This window comes from Pelophylax lessonae (genome assembly GCF_965119305.1).
Source record: "Pelophylax lessonae genome assembly, chromosome: 5".
NCBI lineage: Eukaryota > Metazoa > Chordata > Amphibia > Anura > Ranidae > Pelophylax > Pelophylax lessonae.
The window spans coordinates 95,986,262-96,011,411 of record NC_138772.1 but is presented as its reverse complement, the minus strand read 5'-3'; positions in this window follow the sequence as shown (position 1 = coordinate 96,011,411).

The following is a 25,150-nucleotide window of genomic DNA, read 5'->3' as shown; positions in this document are numbered from 1 at the left end:
TGAGTGCTGCCAGCACTGGGGAGCTACAGTTCATTGAGGGAACTATGAATGGCAACATGTAAGGTAACATACTGAAGCAGAGCATGAGCCCCTCCCAGGGCAGTATTCAAACATGATAACGACCCAAAACACACTTCCAAGGCAACCACTGCCTTGTTAAAGAAGCTGAGGGTAAAGGTGATGGACTGGCCAAGCATGTCTCTAGACCTAAACCCTACTGAGCATCTGTGGGGCATCCTCAAATGGAAGGTGGAGGAGCGCAAGGTCTCTAACATCCACCAGCTCTGTGATGTCATTATGGAGGAGTTGAAGAGGATTCCAGTGGCAACCTGTGAAGCTCTGGTGAGCTTCATGCCCAAGAGGGTAAAGGCAGTGCTGGAAAATAATGGTGGCCACAAAAGATATTGACACTTTGGGCCCAATTTGAACATTTGCACCTTTGTCTTGATTTATTTTGATGGGACAGCAAATTTACACTGTTATACAAGCTGTACACTAACTACTTTATATTGTAGCAAAGTGTAATTTCTTCAGTGTTGTCACATGTAAAGTTATAATAAAACATTTACAAAAATGTGAGTGATGTACTCACTTTTGTGAGATACTGAATGTATATACATATATATATATATATATATATATATGATGTTACGCCAAGTAAATAGATAACTAACATGTCACACTTTAAAATTGGGCACGCTTGTGGAATGGCAACAAACTATGGTACTTAAAAATCACCGAAAGTGATGCTTTAAACATTTTTACAGGTTACCTGTTTACAGTTACAGAGAAGATCTAGTGCTAGAGTTATTGCTCTTGCCCTAACGATCGCGGCGATACCTCACATCTGTGGTTTGACCACTGTTTACATAGGCCACTGACGTATGCATTCACTTCTGCGTGCGAGCTTAGAGGGATGAAGTGCTTTCAATTTTTTTTCTATTATTATTTACTTTTTATTTATTTTTTTTACACTGTCCCTTTATTTTTTTATCACTTTTATTCCTATTACAAATAATGTAAACATCCCTTGTAATAGAAATAAGCATGACAGTTCCGCTTTATTGGGAGATCTAGAGTCAAAAAGACTCCAGATCCCTCATTTACCTTAAAAAGCAAAAAAAAAAAAAAGACATTTTGCTTTTAAGGGGAAAAAAATCACTTGTTTAACTGAGAGGGCAAAGTGACCTCAGACGTCGCTCTGATCCTCTAAGGGCATAGAGCAGAATGGCACTATCTTTCCCTCACTCGGCTTCCTGCCTAGCCATCAGCCGCACCGGATCAGTTCCCAGGTTACCAACGACTCCGGTAAGCTCGGGAACCACCAGAAAGCAGCGAGGGGGGCATCTCTCCCACAGCCTAAAAAAGCAATCCCGTGGCAAATCCACCACTGGGACCACTTTTATCAGAAAGCCAACCAGCTGACTGAAAAAAGATATGGGGTTATGGCAGTTACCTGCAGCCATAACTCCAGTATTTAACCTAAAAAACATGACCTATATTATATAACCTACAGTTCGGCAGTCCACACGTGGTTTAAGGAGCATTATATAAAAACATGATTAGTTAAACCCACAAGTGCTTTTTTATTACCACTACTATTCCTTTATATTGGCCTTTGAAATTTACAAATGCAGAAATTTAGAAATCGGATGAAAGGTTTAGCACTGGGAGATACTTTTTGAAAGATAAATAGCGCATTTTATATACAACTTTATAGATCAGATCAAAATGAGGGACAAATGAAGAGGAAAGAGGGACAGAGGGACTTTGTTCCAAATCAGGGACAGTCCCTCGAAATCAGGGACAGTTGGGAGCTATGCACATAGCACTGCATATGACAACGAAGAACATTATGGGGTTGAATTACTAAAACTGGATAGTGCAAAATCGGGCGCAGCTCTGAATATAAATATTTACAGTTAGGCCCCTTTCACACATGCTGTCCGTTTGTCCGTTTTTCATCCATCCGTTGACGGATGAAAAACGGACATCAATGTATCTCTATGTAAAAATGGATGACAACGGATGATCATCAGTTAACATCTGTTTTCATCCACTTCCGTCAATGTCCGTTTTTTTGAACGGATGTATGCCCTATTTTTCATCCGTCAAAAAAACGGATCGGACGAAAAACGGATGACAACGGATGAAAAACGGATGTCAACGGATGACAACGGATGAAAAACGGACGACAACGGATGAAAAACAGATAACAACTGATGAAAAACGGATGAAAAACAGATAACAACTGACGAAAAAATGATGACAACTGATGAAAAATGGATGAAAAACGGATGAAAAATGGATGAAAAAACGGATGAAAAACTGATACATTTGACGTGACTGAACTGATGAACTGAACGGACTGTATGTGTGAAAGGGGCCTTAGACAGTCCAAGCCTAATTGAACAAGCTGAAGTTAGAAGCTGATTGGCTATCATACACAACTGCACCAGATTTTGCATTCTCCAATCTTAGTAAATCAACCCCAATACTGTAATAGTAAGTAAGAAGTTCTGTTCCCCTCTCACAGTTACTGGTGTTGATATATTAAAGGAATAGATATGGTTACTTTTATCTTAGTAAATGAGCTTAGAAAAAGTGAAAATTCAATTTGCGAAAAATATCCATGCACAAAGAAAATAAAAAACATGTTTTTTTGCTTGCGCATAACTGAAATATTAAAGTTAGCATTATTTCACCCTGTTCACTAAGTTAAGAGAAATTTCTCTCATGCAAATAAACAATTCATACAGCTTAGTAAATGAGGTGAAGTTGTATTGACTTCAATCCTCTGATTATGTTTGGGTAGAAATGCATTTCTTTCTTGAGTATTCTTTGTGAATTTTAACTTTGTTTTACCAAATTTACTATGATAAGTGAAAGTTTCTCTTTATAGGTGACTGTACTCTATTTCTTTTACAAACCAGAGTCATATGTTACTCTAATGTACTGATGAGCTCAGGTATGTTCAAACATGAGTCTAAACCTGCCTGAGTTATCCCATTGGGAAATTGTTAAAGGGAAGAGACAATCATAGGCAACAAAGGCGTTCCCTGCACCGCAGCCACACTTATATATACCCCTTACCTACGTGCAGCTGTTGGGCAGGGAATGCCACCACTGCCTATGATTGGCTGTTGGCTTTGACAGCTTTGTGACAAGATAGCTCAGATGGGTTCAGACTCATGTCCGAACCCCCCTGAATTCATTTCTAATCTAATGTGACTGGAAGAGAAAAATAATTGACAAATGTTCAAGAATTATATTTTACCAAAAAAAAAAAAAAAAGTATACATTTTAATATGTGATTCTTTGAAGAATTTAGGGGTCTTTATAGTTTTCTGTCAATGAAACAGCTTCTGCATTCATCATTGATCGGAAACCATGGAAAAGTTTGTAAGAGGAAAAATAAGATCAAGTTCTTTTATTTCTACAAAAGTGTAGTTTTTTATCAGAATTCTTTTAAAACTCTTAATTGCTTTCTCTGGTATCTGTGTGCTGGTGAACTGCACCTTACATTGTGTAGGTGCTCCCCAGAGACTCATAGGTCATGGCCTCATCAGTACCCTGCTGAGACCTTTATCAGTAGCAAGCACTGAGTTCCCTGATTGGATTAAAGATTGATTATATACTAATCACAGCATCAAGATAGGCAGGCAGACTGCTTGTGGTCAATGGGAGCCAGCAATCAGTGCTGGGATAATGAGATGCATGCTGCTGGCATATAGAAAAAGAAGTGTGAACACAGAAAATGCGCATTCACATTAAAAGCATGTTTTTTCCATATTTATTAAAAATAATTTAGACATTCCTGCTATGGCCGAGTATGTTTTATTTTGAAAATATCTTAATCTCATCTGGGGGGAGTCTACAAAATGTAAAAAAAAAGATACTAACAGATCTTGTGCAATGTGGTCAGCATGGATTTTGCAATTTTGGTTTGGGTCAGACCCTGCTGCAATTTATTTTTCTCTGAAAATCATCTGACTCTGCAAAGTAAGAATATATTTTTTTAAACTCAATTCAGTCGTGTAAAGGAACCAAATCAAACAAATAATTTTACTAAATATGGAAGATATCTATTGCAGGGCTAATGTACTGTATTAGACATAAAATGTCACAGAAGTAAATATGCAGTCAGACAGTCATTTTACTAATAACCTCTATTTTAATTGGGGTTGATTTACAAAAGGCAAATAGACTGTGCACTTTGCAAGTGCAGTTGCCCTGGAGCTTAGTAAATTATGTAAAGTTTAACTTTACAAAGAATATCCAATCACATGCAAGGAAGATTTTTTAAAAAAACAGCATTTTTGCTTGCACATGATTGGACGATGGAAGTCAGCAGAGCTTTTGCTCATTTACTATGCTCTGTAGCAACTGATCTTGCACAGTGCAATTGCATTTTGCAAATTGCACAGTCTATTTGTCTTTAGTAACTCAACCCCATAGTCGCATGCCGGGTACAAACTATACATTTTTTGTTTTGTTCAATCCTGCGGGTTGAACAAAAAAAAACTGTCAGCTCCGGTCGGAGTTGCTGTACTAACCATGCAAGGTTAGTTCAGGGATCTCCCCACTGAGCTGTTGTCTGCTGACAGGGGGCGGCCCTCCGCCAGAACACTCTAATTAGGGCTCCCTGCCATTGACTGAGAGTGCTGATCGGGATTCGGCCAGATACTGGTTTTCCAGAATGCACGTCCGACAGACTTACATACACACAAGCTGAATGTCGGCCACTTTTTTTTTACCTAGCCCTTGTCTTCTGACACTCAGCCTGTGTGTACTTGGCTTTAGGTGGGCCATAGATTATTTGATTCTCCACGGGTTGTCAAGGTTGATGGGGGAATCCCTCCCGAGGAGTAGGGATGATCGAACGGTTCGGGTCGACCATCGGTTCGACCCGAACATTGACTGTTCGAGGTTCGGCCGAATTTAGAACTTTTTGCTGAAAAAGTTTGGAATTCGGCAACCAGAACCGACCAAAATGCAATGGGCCAGGAAATGGGCTTTAAAAGGCCATGATTGGACCAGAACCATTAGCAAAAGTCAATTGAGGGGGCAGGAGAATGCTAGGAATGTGATTGGGGTGACTAGGGGGTCCCTAGGCCAAACATTAGTGAATACGCCCCCCAGTATATAAGATAGCCCCCGCCAAATTCCTAGCATTGTAATACAGAGACATGGAAGAGAGTGGAAGCAGTTCTGTTAATTTTACTTTAAAAGTGTCATTTAGCATTTATTAGTGTGAGGAAAGGGATATCAAGTGTAGTTATGGTGCTCTTTTACACTTTAGTTAGATGCAAAAATTTTGTTTCTGTAGGGAAAGTGTTAAGTGCCAGGGTGACCGTAATGTAGTTTAGGGTGAACTGACACTGACTGCTATGGCAGGGTGACCAAACCCTTCCATATCAGGGTGACCGCTATAGAGAAAAGATAGTTTCTCTGAAGTCACATTCGGTGCACTAATATGGCTTCTCGCCGGTCAGCTTGCTTTTTGGCTGCAGGCGTTTATAGGGATTTTTTAAGGACATGTTTGGAGTCAGGCATGACATCTGAACATGTGTATAGGGGGTATATATACACACCCATGTATGTATATATACACCTGCACATATATAGGTGTGAAAGGAGCAGAAAACACTACTTGCACTAATGAAATAATTAACACCATTATAGTTACGCTCCTATCACACCTATATATGTGTATGTGTAAAATACATATAAGTGTGTGTGTGTATATATAACCCTATACAGAAGTTCAGATGTTTTGCCTGCCTCCAAAGAACCCAAAAAAACGCTGGCGCCAAAAAAAAAAAAATGCCCAGGTGTGTTGTTGTAGGCATTTTTTGGGGGGTTTTTAGAGGCAGGCAAAACATCTGAACTTGTGTATAGTGGTATATATACACACATACTTATATGTATTTTACACTTACACATATATAGGTGTTATAGGAGCGGAGCCATATTAGTGTTAATTATTTCATTAGCGCAAGCATATATTTCTGCTACTATCACACCTATATATGTCTAGGTGTATATATACATATACGTATGTGTGTATATATACCCGTATTGTATATATAACCGTATACACAAGTTCAAATGTTTTGCCTGCCTCAAAAGACCCCAAAAAATGCCCAAAAAACGCTTGCTACTAAACCGGCAAGGTGTGAAAAGAGAGAAGCCACTATCCTGTTCTATAAGTGACCTAATACAAACAATCTTTTTTTTATGGTTCTGGACATGCTACAGAGCTGAAACTTCACAGGTACACTTTTTAGACCCCCAGATACTAAATCCAAAGAAATTTTTTTTAAAAATCTTTTTTCAATAATTGGCTCTCTATCAAAAATGACAATTTTTAAGAACTTTTTTTGTGTGATTAATAGTCCCTGGGGTATGACCCAGAACCCTAGGCAGTTTTTAGGGGCATTTATTGGGTTTTAGGGCTTCAAAATGGTGTTTTTTGATTACCGAAGTTCGGGTCCCATTGATTTCAATGGGGTTCTGAAATCCGGGCCGAACTTTTGGGAAGTTTGGATGTTCTGGCCGAACCGAACTTTTGAAAAGTTTGATCATCCCTACCGAGGAGCTATTGTCTTCTCATGGCGGGGGGGGGGGGTTCAGGGAGCCATCCATGCTGGGAGAATACAGTGATTATTGTTAGTGGCTATAGCTGCTAGCAATAATCGCATGCTAGAAATCTAGACATCTTCAAAATATTTCTCCTCCTAACTGTATCAGTTGTGCATATTTTTTAACTGATTCATGACAAATGTCCCCATACATGTGTAATACTATCTCTCACCCACAGTTGGTTTAGTGAGCTTTTGATGTTGTGTATTTAAAGATGGCTGCCGCATATCCAATTGACCATGTGGTTGTGGGGAGCAGTGCAATCATGTGTTGCTTACCTCACTCACAAAATGACCTGTGAGTGGTCAAGAGGAATGATTACATCCTGTGGGTGGTCTCTGGTATACAAGACTATAAAAAGAGTCCATAGCATGAGGAATGGTCTGTTTTTTTTTTGAGCTGTGAAAAGACCTAGCATGCAGCCAGGATTTCCTATTGTCCTGTTCCTCCAGCTATCCAGTGTAAGCTGTTGACATTTAACTACCAGAGCTAAGTATTATTTGATATTTTGGGACATTGGGAATAGGACTGTATGTTTAAGTTGTGGTATTTTGTGTAATGTATGGTCAATTTTTTGTGTAAGGAACTTTATGTATTTTGATGTCTAGTAAAGTTTTGTTTTATGCTTTTTATCAAAACTGCTCTTGGTGTGTATCTTCATTTTAAATATTCACTAGATATTCTCGTAGCTGTCCAGTATACCTGCAATTTCAGTTTATTGTGCTGCAACAATTAAGAGCTAATCTGCTCAAGTGTATGCAGTCTTTTGCTTTTTATGTATTTTGGCATTTCCCACTCTTATTAGATTAATATTTATAATCTAATAACAGCCTTATATTTTCCACATTTGTTACAACTGGCAAAGTTGGCACGATACTGCATGGTCACTAAATACAGAATATTTGGATTTTTCATTGAATGGCTGCAAGACAGAGTTAGCAGTTTAGTGAAAAAGCTCTTAGGCACAGTCACTTTGAGCCAGGACAATACATTAAGATTGTGATTGTTGTTTTTGAATTTGTGTTCCCCCTGAGAGTAGAGATGCATACTCTGTTTAAAAAAAAAACTGGAAACCCATTGCAGAGGAATTGATTAAATATGCTGCTCCAATCTATCCAGACCTTGGTAATAAACTTGGTATTCAGGTTTTGCGCTTAGATTTGAGCATTCGTTCTAAGAAGGAGTGGAAAGCCGCTGCCACTACTGGGTGGTTAGTTGTGCAGGCCCTTTGCCACGAGGTGCAGAAGAATGAAGCGCTTGAAAAAGAGTTGCAGGAATTGAAAGAGATGTTGGTTGTGACCAAAGAATATATGCAAAGTAATGCATGTCGAGTGTTTTCCCTAGAGGAGAAGTGTACAAGTCTATTGGTAAGAAAAATTAACTGCATGAGATCAAAGAAAGGCAGAAAACCAGTGCCTGTAAGTAAAGTGAGAGCGATGATTGTGGATCCCACATGGAATCCGGAAGACACGCTCCAGTCTTCAGATGATGAGTATGTGGCTTATTTTGATGATAGTGAAGATCTGCATGAGTGCCAGGCACATCCAATAATCACACAACGGAGAAAAAGGAAAATAAATCGAGAGAATGGTTTACAGGATAGTGCTTGTGATGAATTTAATGAAGTGGTAAAGGGGTATACCCAAACTGAGCTCACAGAGCTGGCAAAAGTGTATAAACAGAATGTGGGTGAGGATGTTGGTGATTGGTTATTATGACTTGGGATGTGGGAGCTGACAGTGTGCTATTGAATGCGAGAGAAGCAATTGGTATGGGGCAGCTGGCACTGCACCCACAGATCAGGCAGGTTTTACGGAAGGTAAGAGAGATTGGAGGTGATTTTCCGTTGCTTGATATGGTGCAACATGACATATTGTTGGTATTTCCATCTCATATCGACATTGAGCCAACGTTCCCTTGGTCAAAATTAAAGGACACCATTACACGTATTAGAATTATGGGTTGTGTGGCAGGATTAGGCATAGATAATTGGGAACGCCCAGATATGGAGGAATTTACAGCCAGCATGCGTTCTCGATTTTTTAAAAGCTGCACCACAGGCGATGATTATCTTTGTTAGGTGGATTGGGAAATAGCGGAAAGGTGCACCAGCTTACCTCATTGTTAGCTGAAATTGGGGAGCTAGAGGCAGAGTCTAAACCCAGCAAAAGTGTGTTTGCTGCCAACAGGTTGGGGGAGGAGGCTGGACAAGTACAGCTAGGAAAGCAGGGACAGTTTAGGGTTAAAAGAAGGTTAAAAGTGACACGTGGGCAGATGTGGTATGATTTGCTTGGTGCTGGTGTACCTAGGGAAGAAATAGATGGAATTGGCACAGCCGCTATGTTTGAAAAATGGACAAATGTTATTAAGGGATCTAATAAAAAGATATTCTCAGCATGCAAGGATCTAATGGATATTACAACACCCTCTACCCCAACTGTTCCTTCCCCTCCTCCAAATCACACCCATGTTCTGCCTTCTGTGATCACTCCCCTAACTGGTACCATATGATTCCATTTTAAAGTTGCACCTGATTTCTGAACAGTGAGGCAAATAGTCCCTGAGTATGTTTGGAACAGGAAAGAGAAAACTAGAAAAACATGAGAAACATTGTCAAGGCCCGACCGTGTTTCTATCGTCTTTGATCCAATATGTCCAATTGTTCTGAAATGTGGGGGTTGTGCCCTGGATTTGGGCATACATTTTTTCAAAGGTAGCATGCGTGTTTAAGAAGTCTGTGACTGCAGAGAGAGATGGGGCACAAACATTTTCCATGCATTCGCCAGGGATCATCTGGCAGCAATTAGGACATGTGCGATGAAGAATTGGGCCTTGTGAGGCCATTTGTCCAGAGACTATTATTTGTATTCAACAGGTCTCCTGCTTTTTGAAAATGTATAGTTTATGAGTCTTTTGTAAGTGTCAATAATATGTATTTTAGATTGCGTTTAAAAAAATGAAACAATTGACCTGCCAGTGAATGGGTTAAACCCTTTAAGTTTCCTTTCATGCAAATACTACAGTACTAAAGACGGAGATACATATAAGTGGCTATGATGGCCAAACACCTGAAAGATAGAGGAGAAATATCTGTTTATTAAGGTTACTCACCAACAAATCATTAGGTTCTTTTGTCAAATACTCTAATCAACACTTAAGTAACCCAGGTCAATTGTATTCGAAAAAAAAGTAATTATCATGTTGAGTACACAAAAAGAAAAAAAAAATGTTAACGTGAATTAACAACAAAATCTTATGGTATAGGAGTTACTGTATTAGGGTGCACATTGTTGTGAGATGTTCATGGACCTAGCTGACCAGTTTCAGTTAGGGGGAGATACTGATGAATACCTGAAGGCTGTCTTCATTTTCCCCAGTCACTCCCTGGCTGACCTATCTTCTTGGATATTTCCAGCTAATTGCTTTTTTTCTCATAAGATTAATTGATTCCAGGATTATCTATTCTTCTGACAGGTATAATCAAATAAATCCAGACATACATGTTCATATAGAGATTTTGAAAAAAAAAAATTTTCTGTGGTAGGATTATGTCTTTATGTCAATACTTATTGATCTGCAACTTATTGTGAATGGGTCTAGGGATTTTACTGTCAAACCATTGCCACTGCATATTGTCAGACTCCACCACCCAATTACATCATACAAGGCAGGGAAAGCAAGCTGAATTATCTGCACTGTAGACCTGATTATGCTGTTTTAGGTCAGTGCTGGGGCTACAGATTTAGATTGGTGACACTTCATGAGAAAATAATTTATATGTAATTTTCCAGTACTTTCCAGTTCGAATTTGCAAGCCCATTAGCCAACCTGAATAATTACGAAGTTACGTAGAACCCTACAGAGAAGCCTACCTGTTGGTTAGGCAACCATGTACTCACATATGTAGCAAAGTTGCACATGGACACTTTTTTGGCTGTCACCCATTGCAAAGTAAAAAAAAAAAGAGAAGCATCTCTCTGCCATACATGGAACTCTGTAAGAATGCTTCTCTGTGTAGCCATTTAACACATTTGAGTACTTTATATTTATAGCACAGAAGCAGGACTAAAATTATGCTTGCCCCCAACCCCACAGTCCAAACATGCAACTGACCTTTTCACAGGCACAGAACAATTCAATGGTGGAGACAGGGAGCACATCACTAATAGTAAAGTGATTGTAAATACTTATAAAGTGGCCATAGGACTTTAAATGAGGTACAACACAAACAATGATTTCATTAACTAAAAATGTTTTTATTATTTAATAAAACATTTTTTTATAGGTCATGCCTCTAGCAAGGAACTAGCTAATCTAGTATTATTTTAATTTGGAGCTCCACAGCTTATACACAAATATTGATGTTAAAATAAACAAGGTATCAAATTTGCAAAAACTAATGCACAATAATGCACCTATTACTTCACAATAATATTCTCAAATTTAATAGAGAGGATTTTTTCTCATTTCAAAGAGCCTTCCTCCTAACTTTTGTTGTGTTCCGTTGTGTGTACTGGACAGTTAATGAAGGGAAATCTCACTGACATAGATGGCAAATCAGCACCACCCCCCAAAATAGACTTTAGCTAAAATAAAAAAAACATTTTACCTGCTCTATTTTAACCCAATTTATAGGTAACAACATAGTGCTCAATGACAAGAACTAGATATTTATATTGTTACATTTTATATCCCTTTCCTTCTGCATAATAATATATTTAACGTGCTTGTATTGCACAAATACAGTATATATTTTTTACTTTTTCTAAATATATATATATATATATATTTTTTTTTTTTTTTCGGTTTTTCTTTTATATTATTATATATTTTTTATAATTTTTTATTCTTTGTCTCAATTCATAATTTTTTGCATTAACCATTTAATTAGTATTTATAAGATGTCTCTTTAAGGGTTTTCATTAGTGTGCTAGGAAGCCTCTCATTGGCTTTACCCACAGCTTTGAGCCTCACATAGAGGAATAGATACAACTCAATTCGGCCGTCCCCTTAGTCTTATGAATTAAACAGATTGGTCCATCCCGTCACCTGACTTTGACAGGGCGCGGAGGCACGAAACATGTTGTCATGATGGGACCGTTCTTCTTCTCCTGGCTTGCTGGTCAATGACAGCTGATGTCTGCCGAAGCCTGCCTCCTGGGCGCAGGGGATTCACGTCATCACCGGTGCCCCTAATGGTTTCAACGAGTCCCACACTGGTTGTATTCCATCTTACCATCTGGATTACATGCCGCTCTGCTCGTAGGAACAAGCTGAGTGTTGTCATAGACGAGATCCATGGCATAACACGCCACCTCCTTGTAATCTGGCAGCTGTGGGGCAAGTAGACAGGCTCAACCTGACATCCAATCTGTTTGTGATCCAGTGCCTTTTAACCCTTGATTGGTTGTTGTTTTTAACTGAACAATAAAACTTTGTTTTTTTTACTTTCTTTGTGTGGAGTGTCACACATTCAGGATATATTTATATATATATATATATATATATATATATATATATATATATACACACACACATATACTTTGCTGGAAAGCCTTAACCTGAAGCCCTTCCTCTTTCCTCTGTTGCTACACCATTGCTATTCCAGGGCAGTCCCAGTTCAAAACCAGACAAAATGCCTTTTCTCCTACCTGGCCAGTTCACACATCCATGTTGCAGTGGTGTGAGCTGAAGTTTTTTTCAGTGCTGTGCAATGCAAAGCAATCCACCGCCTTACACTATGCTGTGCCCAAAAGAACTTAAGGAAATATAACTTTGTAACATTTCAATAGTGTTTGTTTCTAAAAAAAAAAAAAAAGTGTGGTGCATCGGCATCACTATCACCCTATAGCACACCAGAAGCTGCATTCTAGAGCAGCCGCTGCTGTTATTGGGCCATGATTAAACTAAAAGTGATTTGGTAAAGTTAGAGTTAATTAACATTAATGCTGTACAAGATTGAGCCAAAGGGTAAATGTAACATCACGTACTGCCATTTCTTAAGTAGAGATGATTCCTAATGAAAATCTTTTTCCCAATGAATACAGTATTTTTATGCAGGCAATTTAGCCTCATAATATCAGTGAATGAAGGTCTTTATTAGAACAGTGTCTTTTCTTTCAAAGATGCATGCAAGGGCCTAAAATCACACTCCATCTGAAATATTCGGAAACATTGGAAAAACGTTTAGCTAAAAGCAGAAGAAAATGTCCCATAATTTAAAGGGAAACAAAGCCCCTTACACAAAAAAAGAGAAAAGATCTAAATAGAGGAAGATGCTGAATGGCCCTTTCATAAGTTTCGTCACAGATGAAGGGATGCTAACAACATTTGATTGCTAGAATAGCCTTATATAATGTACTTAATGGCCTTACTGTCACTTTGCAAAGAAATATTAGTGGTCAGGAACAGCTGCATGGATCAATAGCAGTAAATCAATGACTTGAGATAGAATGCCAAGGCAAGTGCTATAGGAAATTATTATGATTAAGTCAAGGCACTCAATTACAACTGACATTAAATACAAGTAATACAAATGAAGAGGTGCATGAGGTGTAAGAACAGAAAAAATATTCACAGATTTTTTTATATCATTTGACAGCATTAAAAGTTTACTTTTTTATTCTTTGCTAATATATTTGGTCTTTATCTTAAGTGAGCTTTAAAGCGGAACTGAGGTCCGGTGTAACTATAAGCATACAGGCCATACAGGCCAGAACTGAGGTCCGGTGTAACTATAAGCATACAGAACTGAGGTCCAGTGTAACTATAAGCATTCCGGCCATACAGGCCGGAACTGAGGTCCGGTGTAACTATAAGCATGCAGGCCTTTTTATTTCAGAAGAGACATGCAATGAATGGAAAAAGGGAAAGGGGTTTCAAGGGACCCCATTTTCCTACTTTTTCCTCATGGGAGGGCTGCAGATAGGCAGTTTCTAGCTCCCCCCTGTATAGAGCGTTTAGGCGGGAGATACGGAGGTTGGAGGATTCTGATTGGCTAAAAATAGCTGCCTGCAGAAGGTCAGGTGACCGAAGTTTCTGGAACCGAGGCAGGCTATATATAGGAGTGGGAGCGAGGGCGTGGAGTCAGTCGCCTCAGAAGATCAGCCGGAGCGGAGCTTCAGCATGAAGACATTACTTTGCCAGCTGCTGGAGAAGGCTGAAGCTGAGGGAGGAGAGAAGTGGCTGCGGCGCTGCTTGGAGCTGACGGCAGAAGAAGAGACGGAAGAAGGATGGCCGCAAAGAAGAGACTTGCCTGAAGAAAAGAAGAGGACAGCAGAGGGAGAAGCCAGCGGTGACGGAAGAAGAGGCGGGAAGAGAGGCAGGCCGAGCGGAGGACGGCGGGGCAAAAAGGAGGCGACTGCAGGAGAAAACATGACGGACCGGAACGCTACAGGACCGGGACTGGAACAACAAGAGAGTGCCGCAACTACCGAAGAGCGGCTGAAGAGAAGAAGGACACCAAGAAGACAATACAGCCCACCGGTGGAAGAACGGAAGGCTGGAAGAAGGCGGGGAAGTCAAGAAGCAGCGAGAGAAGAAGAGGCGGGTGCAGCGTTGTGGCAACATGAAGTAACAGAGGCCAGAGCTGTCGGAGGGAGGTCCACTGCTGGCCTCAGTGGCAGCTGCCGGAGGAGCGATAGAGAAGACAGCCCTTTGTATTGGCCGGCAGAAGAAATGCAGGTTTTGGAAGAACCGGGTACTGCCGGGCCGGGTGAGTTAAATGTGGCTATATTTGAAAACTTGAACCAGTCCTTAAATCTTATAGTCAATTCCTTAAATAGTCTACACAGTAAAGTACAACCTGGGAATGTATCTTCAGTGTGGCAAAACCCTGAGGAGGGGAAATTGGTGCCAGAGAGATCAACAGGTTTCAGAGAGAAAGTACCTGAAATTGTGTTGAAGGAAAGTATGCCCTGTTCACCTTCTCCTCTGGGCCTTCACCTGGGTGCAGGTATTAAGGAAAAGATTTGGAATGGGGAATTCGTGGATATCTTATCCCTACTTCCATCTAGCAAGGAATTCCTAAAGCCGGAGAAAAATGATGAGGATAGGCGAAGACCGGTTGCTAAAACTTTTAGTAACTGGCTGCAGGCTTTCTGCATATTTGCAGGTGTATTGTGTGAAAAACAGCCTAGTAAAGCAGTGGGCCTTTTCCATCATGTGGAAATCATTCTTGAGGCATACAAGAATTTTGGAGGTGTTGGTTGGTTTTCATACGATGAATCTTTCCGGCAAAAGTTGTCTGTGCATAAAGAGCTACAGTGAGGTTGTAAAGATGTGGGTCTGTGGCTTAACCTATTAATCCCACAGAGACCACAAATTGCCAGACCAGTGAGTATGGGAGCAAATCAGGTCACAAGTTATAAGAAAGGTATATGCTTTGCATTTAATGATTCTACTTGTAAGCGGCTACATAATTGCCGTTTTAGACACGAGTGTGCTTTTTGCGCTGGAGCGCATAGCGTGTCTAAATGTTTTAAAAAGATGGCAGCCAATACGCAATCAGGAAAAGAGCCATTTCTTAAGGGGCAAACTCCTGGTGAACCTGCAAGAAATGCAAACATGGCTGTGCAAATACCCAGATCAACAGAGGGCCAACATACTTTATGAGGGTTTTGCAGAGGGTTTTAGACTACCTATCTTTGAAGGAAAAGGTTGTATAAAGGTGAGAAATTGAAAGTCAATTGAGGAATTACCGCATATAGTAGAAGACAAAATAAATAAAGAAATTGCAGCGGGTAGGGTTGCAGGCCCATTCTGTAATCCACCATTTAATAACTTTAGAATTTCTCCTTTGGGTATCCTGCCGAAGAAAGAGCCGAATAAATTTAGGCTAATCCATCACTTATCTTTTCCCTTGGGCAGTTCCCTTAATGACCAGATAGACCCGAACGATTGTTCGGTGGAATATGCTTCATTCGAACAGGCGATAGTTTTGTTGAGGGAACTGGGCAAGGGAGCACTGATGAGCAAAGCTGATATTTTGTCAGCATTTAGGTTGTTACCCATTCACCCGAGTTGTTTCAACTCGCTAGGTTTCATGTTTAAAGATAAATTTTATTTTGACATGTTTCTACCTATGGGGTGCTCATTATCGTGTGCATATTTTGAAACATTCGCCACCTTTCTGGAATGGGTTTTGAAAGAAAAATCAGGTTCCAAATATACAATGCATTATCTGGACGATTTTTTATTTCTGGGCCCAAAAAATTCTAGTGGCTGTTTACAGCTATTAAACTCGTTCAGAGATATTTGTGTCCAGTTCAACATCCCACTAGCTGAAGAAAAAACTGTACCTCCTTCTCAAAAATTAGAATTTTTGGGAATTTTGATAGATTCAAATAGCATGGAATTTAGATTACCTAAGAACAAGTTGGATAAAATTTACAATCTCATCTTAATATTGATTAGGAAGAAAAAGGTTTTGCTGAAAGAACTGCAAAAGCTTTTGGGTAATCTGGCCTTTGCTACTAGAATCCTGCCAGTTGGGAGAATATACTCAAGGCGTATGTATCTTAAAATGGCAGGATTGAAAAGTCCATTTTCGCATATTAGGCTGACTCAGGATATTCGTAAGGATATGCTGATATGGACACAATTTTTGCAAACATTCAATGGTAGAACAGTGATCCAAGAAGAATTAATTACAGACTCACAATTCTGTTTGTTCACGGATGCAGCAGGTTCTATCGGGTTCTCGGCCATTTGGAGAAATGAGTGGTGTGCAGAGAGATGGCCGGAAAAATGGAAAGTAAAAGGTCTGTTACAAAACATTGTATTGTTGGAAATATTTCCAGTCATAGTGGCAGTAGAGATTTGGGGACAGAAGTTTCAGAACAGGAGAATCCTATTGAGTACGGATAATAAGGGAGTATTATTCGCAATAAATTTTTAAATTCTAGATCACAACCAGTTATTTCAATGATTCGATATTTAGTTTCCAGGTGCCTGTTGTATAACATTTGGTTAAAAGCTCGCTATATTCCAGGTAAACTAAATGTTATTGCTGACGCTCTCTCACGTTTACAGATGAGCAAATTCTTCGAACTGGTGCCGGAGGCCAACAAAGTGGGTATGAAATGTCCCGGGCATCTATGGGACTTAGTTTAGTCCAAGAGAATATTCGTAACTCCCTGGCGTACTCAACATGGAAAAAGCTATTGCAGCTCCTGGTCACTGTGGTTATCATTCTTACATGAAACCAATAATGGACGGATGGCAATTTCAGAGAGATTGGTATTGTGTTTCCTCGAATCTTTACTTCAAAAGAAATGGTCTTGGTCACATGTTAACAAAACCTTATATGGAGTATCGTATTTTATGAAACTGAAGGGTTTTGAGTCTATATTATCCTTCTTTTCGGTACAGCAAGCTTTAAAAGGATACAAAAAGAAACAAACTAGGATAAATTATCAAGGCCCAATCTCTGTGAATAACCTAATAGATATTTGTAAATATGCTGATAGAGTATGTTTTTCAGAATATGAAGTTAAATTGTTGAGAGCAGCATTTTCTGTTTGTTTTTTTGCAGCCTTTCGAATATCAGAATTGGTTCCTAGATCGAAAAGAGATGAGGGTGGTTTGTTATTTGAGGATGTAGTTTTTGAAAAGGATAAATTAAAATTATTTTTGCGCAAGTCTAAGACAGACCAGTCAGGTAAGGGGACATGGATATTACTAGGAAAGTGTACAGTGGAATCCATATGCCCGATAAAAACATTGAAGACATACTTGGAGCTGAGGCCTCTTTATTCATAGAGATTCGTCTCCTCTGACTGGGTTTCAGTTTCGAAGGATCTTCGGAAAAATTTTAGCTGTCTTAGGGCTGTGCAATAAAGGCTTATCTTGCCACTCATTCAGAATTGGGGCAGCCACGGCTGCGGCAAACTTAGGAATGGGAGGTGATAACATAAAGAAAATTGGCAGGTGGAAGTCAAATGTCTATCAGAGATATGTCAGATCTAACTATGTGCATTCTAATTCCAGGTAAGAAGTTAATAGTTTGGATCGTTGGGCACTCTTATGTCCGCTGGGCCCACAAAAGAGCTGCAGAAAGAATTTATGGAACCAATCTGGATCTGGACCCAAGTTTATTTGAATTATATTGGTGTGGTAAGGGAGGGATGATCTGGGACAATCTGATGACCGAGCTAGGTAGACTATGGTGAGTTATGGTTGGCCATTACCGGACATACTGTTAATCCACCTAGGAGGTAATGACATCGGAAGAATAAAAACAGTGAGGCTATTCTTTAAAATATGTTTTGTTATCAAAAAATGGTCCAGAGCACTCTGGAGAAGGTTTTTGTCCAGGATATCCCTGTACTTGGCCGCATTCATCTTTCCCTCGATTGCAACCAGTCGTCCTGTCCCTGCAGCTGAAAAACACCCCCACAGCATGATGCTGCCACCACCATGCTTCACTGTTGGGACTGAATTGGACAGGTGATGAGCAGTGCCTGGTTTTCTCCACACATACCGCTTAGAATTAAGGCCAAAAAGTTCTATTTTGGTCTCATCGGACCAGTAAATCTTATTTCTCACCATCTTGGAGTCCTTCAGGTGTTTTTTAGAAAACTCCATGCAGGCTTTCATGTGTCTTACACTGAGGAGAGGCTTCCATCGGGCCACTCTGCCATAAAACCCCGACTAGTGGAGGGCTGCAGTGATGGTTGACTTTCTACAACTTTCTCCCATCTCCTGACTGCATCTCTGGAGCTCAGCCACAGTGATCTTTGGGTTCTTCTTTACCTCTCTCACCAAGGCTCTTCTCCCCCGATAGCTCAGTTTGGCCGGACGGCCAGCTCTAGGAAGGGTTCTGGTCATCCCAAACATCTTCCATTTGAGGATTATGGAGGTCACTGTGCTTTTAGGAACCTTAAGTGCAGCAGAAATCTTTTTGTAACCTTGGCCAGATCTGTGCCTTGCCACAATTCTGTCTCTGAGCTCTTCAGGCAGTTCCTTTGACCTCATGATTCTCATTTGCTCGGACATGCATTGGGATCTGGAAGGTCTTATATAGACAGGTGTGTGGCTTTCCTAATCAAGTCCAATCAGTATAATCAAACACAGCTGGACTCAAATGAAGGTGTAGAACCATCTCAAGGATGATCAGAAGAAATGGAAAGCACCTGAGTTAAATATATGAGTGTACAAGCAAAGGGTCTGAATACTTAGGACCATGTGATATTTCAGTTTTTCTTTTTTAATAAATCTGCAACAATGTCAACAATTCTGTGTTTTTCTGTCAGTATGGGGTGCTATGTGTACATTCATGAGGAAGAAGAATGAACTTAAATGATTTTAGCAAATGGCTGCAATATAACAAAGAGTGAAAAATTTAAGGGGATCTGAATACTTTCCGTACCCACTGTATATATATGCAGTCACACACAGATACATATATATATATATATATATATATATATATATATATATATATATATATACACACACACACACACACATTAATATATATATATATATATATATATATATATATATATAAGTGGTGATTGAAAGTTTGGGCACCCCAGGTAATAATTTGTATTAATGTGCATAGAGAAGCCAAGGAAAAAATGGAAAAATCTCCAAAAGGCATCAAATTACAGATTAGACATTCTTATAATATGTCAACAAAAGTTCAATTTTATTTCCATCATTGACACTTTCAAAATTACAGAAAACAAAAAAATGGTGTCTGCAAAAGTTTGGGCACCCTGCAGAATTTATAGCATGCAATGCCCCCTTTGCAAGACTGAGACCTGCCAGTGTCATGGATTGTTCTCAATCATCATCTGGAAAGACCAGGTGATGTCAATCTCAAAGGTTTTAAATGCCAAGACTCATCTGACCTTGCCCCAACAATCAGCACCATGGGATCTTCTAAGCAGTTGTCTAGAAAACTGAAACTGAAAATAGTTGACGCTCACAAAACTGAAGAAGGCTATAAGAAGATAGCAAAGCGTTTTCAGATGTCAATATCCTCTGTTCGGAATGTAATTAAGAAATGGCAGTCATCAGGAATAGTGGAAGTTAAAGCAAGATCTGGAAGACCAAGAAAAATATCAGACAGAACAGCTCGCAGGATTGTGAGAAAAACAATTCAAAACCCACGTTTGACTGCACGATTCATCCAGAAAGATCTGGCAGACACTGGAGTTGTGGTACACTATTCCACTATAAAGAGATACTTGTACAAATATGGTTTTCGTGGAACAGTCATCAGAAGAAAACCTCTTCTACGTCCTCACCACAAAAATCAGCGTTTGAACTTTGCAAATGAACATATAGACAAGCCTGATGCATTTTGGAAACAAGTTCTGTGGACTGATGAGGTTAAAATTTAACTTTTTGGCCGGAATGAGCAAAGGTACGTTTGGACAAGAAGGGGCACAGAATTTAATGAAAATAACCTCTGTCCAACTGTTAAGCATGGGGGTGGATCAATCATGCTTTGGGGTTGTATTGCAGCCAGTGGCACAGGGAACATCTCACTAGTAGAAAAATGGATTCAATAAAATTTCAGCAAATTTTGGATGGTAACTTCATGCAATCTGTGAAAAAGCTGACGTTAAAGAGAGGATGGCTTCTACAAATGGATAATGATCCTAAACACACCTCGAAATCCACGGGGGATTACATCAAGAGGCGTACACTGAAGGTTTTGCCATGGCCTTCACAATCTCCTGACCTCAACATAATTGAAAATCTATGGATAGACCTTAAAAGAGCAGTGCGTGACAGACAACCCAGAAATCTCAAAGAACTGGAAGACTTTTATAAGGAAGAATGGGCAAGATACCTCAAACAAGAATTAAAAGACTCTTGGCTGGCTACAAAAAGTGTTTACAAGCTGTGATACTTGCCAAATGGGGCAGTACAAGATATTAATTCTGTAGGGTGCCCAAACTTTTGCAGACACCATTTTTTTGTTTTCTGTAATTTTAAAAGTGGAAATGATGGAAATAAAATCTAACTTTTGTTGACATATTATAAGAATGTCTAATCTGTAATTTGATGCCTTTTGGGTATTTTTCCATCTTTCCTTGGCTTCTTTATGCCCATATGCCCATTAATACAAAGTTTTACCTGGGTTGCCCAAACCTTCGATCACCACTGTGTACATATATACACAGTCACACACATATAAATATGCTGTATGTATATATATATATATATATATATATATATATATATACAGTGCCTTTCGAAAGTATTCGGCCCCCTTGAACTTTGCGACCTTTTGCCACATTTCAGGCTTCAAACATAAAGATATAAAACTGTAATTTTTTGTGAAGAATCAACAACAAGTGGGACACAATCATGAAGTGGAACGAAATGTATTGGATATTTCAAACTTTGTTAACAAATAAAAACTGAAAAATTGGGCGTGCAAAATTATTTAGCCCCTTTACTTTCAGTGCAACAAACTCTCTCCAGAAGTTCAGTGAGGATCTCTGAATGATCCAATGTTGACCTAAATGACTAATGATGATAAATAGAATCCACCTGTGTGTAATCAGGTCTCCGTATAAATGCACCTGTACTTTGATAGTCTCAGAGGTCCGTTTAAAGAGCAGAGAGCATCATGAAGAACAAGGAACACACCAGGCAGGTCCGAGATACTGTTGTGAAGAGCCAGGTTTGGATACAAAAAGATTTCCCAAGCTTTAAACATCCCAAGGAGCAGTGTGCAAGTGATAATATTGAAATGGAAGGAGTATCAGACCACTGCAAATCTATGAAGACCTGGCCGTCCCTCTAAACTTTCAGTTCATATAAGGAGAAGACTGATCAGAGATGCAGCCAAGAGGCCCATGATCACTCTGGTGGGAGACTCTGTCCATAGGACCACAATCAGTCGTATATTGCACAAATCTGGCCTTTATGGAAGAGTGGCAAGAAGAAAGCCATTTCTTAAAGATATACATAAAAAGTGTTGTTTAAAGTTTGCCACAAGCCACCTGGGAGACACACCAAACACGTGGAAGAAGGTGCTCTGGTCAGATGAAACCAAAATCAAACTTTTTGGCAACAATGCAAAACTTTATGTTTGGCGTAAAAGCAACACAACTCATCACCCTGAACACACCATCCCCACTGTCAAACATGGTGGTGGCAGCATCATGGTTTGGACCTGCTTTTCTTCAGTAGGGACAGGGAAGATGGTTAAAATTGATGGGAAGATGGATGGAGCCAAATATAGGACCATTCTGGAAGAAAACCTGATGGAGTCTGCAAAAGACCTGAGACTGGGACGGAGATTTGTCTTCCAACAAGACAATGATCCAAAACATAAAGCAAAATCTACAATGGAATGGTTCACAAATAAACATATCCAGATGTTAGAATGGCCAAGTCAAAGTCCAGACCTGAATCCAATCGAGAATCTGTGGAAAGAACTGAAAACTGCTGTTCACAAACGCTCTCCATCCAACCTCACTGAGCTCGAGCTGTTTTGCAAGGAGGAATGGGCAAAAATTTCAGTCTCTCGATATGCAAAACTGATAGAGACCCCAAGACCCCAAGCGACTTACAGCTGCAATCGCAGCAAAAGGTGGCGCTACAAAGTATTAACTTAAGGGGGCTGAATAATTTTGCACGCCCAATTTTTCAGTTTTTTATTTGTTAAAAAAGTTTGAAATATCCAATAAATTTCGTTCCACTTCATGATTGTGTCCCACTTGTTGTTGATTCTTAACAAAATATTACAGTTTTATATCTTTATGTTTGAAGCCTGAAATGTGGCAAAAGGTCGCAAAGTTCAAGGGGGCGAATACCTTCGCAAGGCACTGTATATACTGTATATATCTATATATATTTATACACAGTAACACACACATACATACATACACATATATACATACACACACGCATATATATATATACAGTGGGTACGGAAAGTATTCAGACCCCCTTAAATTTTTCACTCTTTGTTATATTGCAGCCATTTGCTAAAATCATTTAAGTTCATTCTTCTTCCTCATGAATGTACACATAGCACCCCATACTGACAGAAAAACACAGAATTGTTGACATTGTTGCAGATTTATTAAAAAAGAAAAACTGAAATATCACATGGTCCTAAGTATTCAGACCCTTTGCTCAGTATTTAGTAGAAGCCCCCTTTTGATCTAATACAGCCAGGAGTCTTTTTGGGAAAGATGCAACAAGTCTTTCACACCTGGATTTGGGGATCCTCTGCCATTCCTCCTTGCAGATCCTCTCCAGTTCTGTCAGGTTGGATGGTAAACGTTGGTGGACAGCCATTTTTAGGTCTCTCCAGAGATGCTCAATTGGGTTTAAGTCAGGGCTCTGGCTGGGCCATTCAAGAACAGTCACGGAGTTGTTGTGAAGCCACTCCTTCCTTATTTTAGCTGTGTGCTTAGGGTCATTGTCTTGTTGGACGGTAAACCTTCGGCCCAGTCTGAGGTCCAGAGCACTCTGGAGAAGGTTTTTGTCCAGGATATCCCTGTACTTGGCCGCATTCATCTTTCCCTCGATTGCAACCAGTCGTCCTGTCCCTGCAGCTGAAAAACACCCCCACAGCATGATGCTGCCACCACCATGCTTCACTGTTGGGACTGAATTGGACAGGTGATGAGCAGTGCCTGGTTTTCTCCACACATACCGCTTAGAATTAAGGCCAAAAAGTTCTATTTTGGTCTCATCAGACAAGAGAATCTTATTTCTCACATTTTGGAGTCCTTCAGGTGTTTTTTAGCAAACTCCATGCGGGCTTTCATGTGTCTTACACTGAGGAGAGGCTTCCGTCGGGCCACTCTGCCATAAAGCCCAGACTGGTGGAGGGCTGCAGTGATGGTTGACTTTCTACAACTTTCTCCCATCTCCTGACTGCATCTCTGGAGCTCAGCCACAGTGATCTTTGGGTTCTTCTTTACCTCTCTCACCAAGGCTCTTCTCCCCCTATAGCTCAGTTTGGCCGGACGGCCAGCTCTTCTTTACCTCTCTCACCAAGGCTCGTCTCCCCCGATAGCTCAGTTTGGCCGGACGGCCGTCCCAAACGTCTTCCATTTGAGGATTATGGAGGCCACTGTGCTCTTAGGAACCTTAAGTGCAGCAGAAATCTTTTTGTAACCTTGGCCAGATCTGTGCCTTGCCACAATTCTGTCTCTGAGCTCTTCAGGCAGTTCCTTTGACCTCATGATTCTCATTTGCTCTGACATGCATTGTGATCTGGAAGGTCTTATATAGAAAGGTGTGTGGCTTTCATAATCAAGTCCAATCAGTATAATCAAACACAGCTGGACTCAAATGAAGGTGTAGAACCATCTCAAGGATGATCAGAAGAAATGGAAAGCACCTGAGTTAAATATATGAGTGTCACAGCAAAGGGTCTGAATACTTAGGACCATGTGATATTTCAGTTTTTCTTTTTTAATAAATCTTCAACAATGTCAACAATTCTGTGTTTTTCTGTCAGTATGGGGTGCTATGTGTACATTCATGAGGAAGAAGAATGAACTTAAATGATTTTAGCAAATGGCTGCAATATAACAAAGAGTGAAAATTTAAGGGGGTCTGAATAATTTCCGTACCCACTGTATATACATACACACACATGCATACGCACTCCCATACTCACACACTTCCTCTGCTTGAAGGGTGAAGGGTGGGCCATCCTCCCCCCAGTCTTTTCCAATCCAGTCACTGGAAAGTTGCTGAAACTCTGTTCCTTCCCTGTTCTCAGATCGGAAACTGGTGGGCGAGGCCAGAGATATGTTTTGCTGCCTGGGTTGAAGGGCCAGTCCCCACCTCTAGTCCTTGCCTCCAATTAGCAACAGGTGGGCGGGTCTCAAAGTTTGTCCATCTCCTGTGATGTTTTCCAGCCCGCATTCATGACATTCTATGGGCGGGGCTGTGGCATACCTTGGCTCCCTACAGGAGGTTAGTGTGTGGGAGGTGACGGGGAGGCTCCCTAATGATCGGTTACAGTGCTCAACTGTGAGATGCATGTAATAAAGGAGCCCGACACTGGTTTCCGGGACTCCAGCCGGGCTCTGCGGGATGCCGGGATTTACTTGTAATAACGGGACAGTCCCGGCAAATCCGGGATGGTTGGGGGGTATGCCTAGCTGATGATTACAGCGACCCTCAAAATGTAAGCTGAGCTGTGGCCGGCCCAATCCTGTGTACCGGCGTTCTGCCGAAAACTTCAACTCATCAAAATCTCCAACCACGTCACTACCGGTGACTCTCCAGCAGCAATCATTGCAGATTTTGATGAGTTGTCTGTTTTCACAGAACACCGGCAGCATATACACTATGGTACAGGACGGGGTGGCTGTTTTCACAGAACATCAGGTAAGGAGGAAAAAAGTTGTCGCCTCCTTGGAGGCGGCCATGTTGTTGGTTATTAATGGGCAGACAAATATTGTCCACTCATTAAATCCTGTACTGTAGTGTATATGCTTCCGGTGTTCTGTGAAAACAGCCAACTCATCAAAATCTGCAATCATTGCTACCTTTTTCTGTTTTC